We start from the raw sequence: 1,180 nt of genomic DNA, 5'->3' as shown, positions 1-1,180 counted from the left end.
TCGGCCACCCCAAAGAAGAAGCGAAATAATAAATATAGCGGGGATTTTGTGGCGACGAACAAGAAAACGCAGTTACGCCTACGAAATGACGCAAATAGACATTTTGGCGGCAAACTATACCGACTCAAGGGGAGATGTGAAAAGAAGGAGGAAGCAGTAAGCAGTGTTGGGTCGAGAAGGGGAGAATACCAGTGGAGAGAATCGCGGTAAAGTATACGACGAATGGCGAGGGGCGAGGAGAACTGTATCTCCCGCAATACGGATGAAATCGAACTGTTCAAATTACCGTGTTTCAAACTGTATTACTCTCTATCTACACTCTAAATGTCAAGGACAGTTTTTGTATTTTTGGCATCGAACTTCTGGGTGCATACTGAGTTCAGATACAGTATGTAAGCTACTAGTCACGAAATCAGAGTTGCTAGTTTCAATATTGTATCTGAGCCAGTTATGCACACAATTAGTCGGCTGCTAGTTACAAAAATGGTCCTTAGACATTTAGATTTTACGATACTTAGGGTTGAAAATTTACGAAAAATTATCGAAAATTAACCAAAAATTATCGAAAATTTCTGGAAAATACCGGAAAACCTTCAAAGTCTGGGAAACCTTCAATTTTTCCCCCGGAAATTTTCCGTTTTTCACGAAATTTTCCTGAAGTTTTCCGGAAACTTTTCAGGGCTTCTAACCCTTACGATACTTTTACCTAAATATTTTTCATCATGCTAAAGGGCATGACACTTTCTATCGCTCACTGAATTGCGATGAAAGTATAGGAAAGACAACCATTGTAAAAATTATGTGGTATTTTTTATTACAATTATTTACAATACTGCAATGACATTTAATCACATATGTTTACGATAAAAAATTATCCCATTTTTTTGCAATCGTTGTCTCCCTATACCTTTTCTGGCCATTCAGTTAACCATACAAATTTTCATTCCCTATCGAGTGAGAATCACAAAAACACGAGTTATGTCGCACTTTTTTGCAGTGTTCAACCGTCCATAGAACACTAATAACTATCTACACACCTGCTCCGCGGCGGTCCGCGTTGTTACAGCCAACGGCGCGGATCCGAGCGTCGCCTCACCCCCTCCAAACTGTCCAACCTCTCCCGCCGCACCCCTTGCCTCCCCTCCCCCTCCCCCTGGCCGCTTGTCCCCACCGCACGGCA

Source organism: Frankliniella occidentalis, unplaced genomic scaffold (assembly GCF_000697945.3).
Source record: "Frankliniella occidentalis isolate FOCC.00 unplaced genomic scaffold, Focc_3.1 Scaffold24, whole genome shotgun sequence".
NCBI classification, from domain to species: Eukaryota; Metazoa; Arthropoda; class Insecta; order Thysanoptera; family Thripidae; genus Frankliniella; species Frankliniella occidentalis.
This window is presented reverse-complemented; position numbering follows the sequence as displayed.